At 33.4% G+C, this 1870-nt stretch overlaps 1 protein-coding gene across 2 annotated transcripts in view; it reads right to left on the minus strand.

The window, feature by feature from the left end:
• The window catches only part of GIN1 (gypsy retrotransposon integrase 1), a 29187-nt gene that overhangs the window by 1661 nt on the left and 25656 nt on the right, over window positions 1-1870 (minus strand). The gene's annotated exons all lie outside the window — the stretch shown is intronic.

The following is a 1870-nucleotide window of genomic DNA, read 5'->3' on the forward strand; positions in this document are numbered from 1 at the left end:
TATCTGCCCCCGGTGATCAGTGTGCATCATAGCTACCGGTCAAATGGTCACTTAGGCTTTAATATATATAGAAAAGTAATTTATTGTAATAAGAATTATACTCAGCAAATTCTACACAACTGCAATAGAACACTACTCTGGAGATTTCAAGCTTTGTTTGTTTAGAAAAAAAACACAATATTCTCATTCATTCAGAAAGGTCAAATATGTTTAACTCCTACTATGGTCTAAGTCTACTGGAGCCAATAGAAATGCTCTCTAACTTCAAAAAAAGATTACAAAAAATTACCAGAACAGTGACTCTTGAGACCTTACATACATATTGAAATAATATTTTAGAGACACTAGGTCAGTGGTCGGCAAACTGTGGCGTCTTGAGTGTGGCTGTTCTACAAAATACCACATGCGGGTGTGCACATACAGTGTGATTGAAACTTCGTGGCCACACTCAAGGGGCCAAAGAGCTGCATGTGGCTCACGAGCCGCAGTTTGCCAACCACTGCACTAGGTTATATAAAATATATTATTAAAATTATTTTCACCTATTTGTACTTTTTAAATGTGAGAACTAGAAAATTTAAAATTACATATTGCATACTTTTTGCATTGTATATCTATTGGATAGTACTGATCCTAGAATTCTGAGTTAGGGATATAAAAAAGAACAAGATAAGCTCTGCCTTCATTATAGAGAGATAAATATTTTGATTGATTTCAGAGAGGACGGGAGAGGGAGAGATAGAAATATCAGTGATGAGAGAGAATCACTGATTGGTTGTGTACCCCACTGGGGATTGAGCCCACAACCCGGGCCTTGACTTCCTCATTCACTGGTCTGTGCTCAACCACTGAGCGATGCTGGCTGGGCTAAACAAACATTTTTAAAGGACTTTTCTACTCAGTCCCATTACACAAGAGACTAACTATTTTTCTTTTCTCAATATACTGATTTAGTTGTGTCTGATGAAAGCAATATTTCAGTTTATGCAGTTTTAAGGAGTAAAAAATAAGTTTAAGAAGCAAATTATTTTTAGACTTTTTTAGGTTTGTGTTCATATTACCCTTTCTAAAGTTTTTTGTTTGCTTGTTTATGTGTTTTAATTCATTTTTCAGTTATAGTTGACATACAATATTCTATTAGTTTCGAGTGTACACCACAGTGATTAGATATTATATAATTTACTATGTGATCATCCCAATAAACCTTGTACCCATCTGACACCATAGTTATTTATGAAATATTATTGACTATATTAACTATGCTGTAGTTTACACCCCCATGACTATTTTGTAAAAAAAAAAAAAAAGAATAAAAAAATGTAAATATCCCCAAGGAGAAAAATAAATTAAAATCAAAGCCTCAGAGATGTCTGAGTGATTTGGATTAATTTATTTTTTTCAAATAGAAAAGTATAGGGTTTCAGAATACTTAATTTTCTTATTCAGAAGAAAGGTGACTTGACTATTCCTATATATGGCCTGATAATCCTAAAACCATTAGAATGTATTGCCATACTCATCTTCTCTGATAAAATAACAATAACCATATTTGATTCTACATAGTTGTTGTTATAATAAATAACCAATACTAACCACAGAGAACTGAAGGACTGAGTTCAGATTATATAAGTAAAAGGCCAAAGGGAGGCTCTTTGCATAAACTGTATTAAATACTAAAGTCAAGATCATGGGCTTGATAATATAGAGACTAAGCTTTGTTTGTTTCATGGGTGTAGACCTTCTTGTGGTGGGCAGAATGGGCCACTAACGATCTCCATGTACTAATCTCTGGAATGTGTGAATATGTTACTTTACATGCAAAGATGAATTAGGATAGTGATAAAATTAAAGTTACTAACAAGCTATGTTA

Source organism: Myotis davidii, unplaced genomic scaffold, assembly GCF_000327345.1.
Source record: "Myotis davidii unplaced genomic scaffold, ASM32734v1 scaffold473, whole genome shotgun sequence".
Taxonomy (NCBI): domain Eukaryota; kingdom Metazoa; phylum Chordata; class Mammalia; order Chiroptera; family Vespertilionidae; genus Myotis; species Myotis davidii.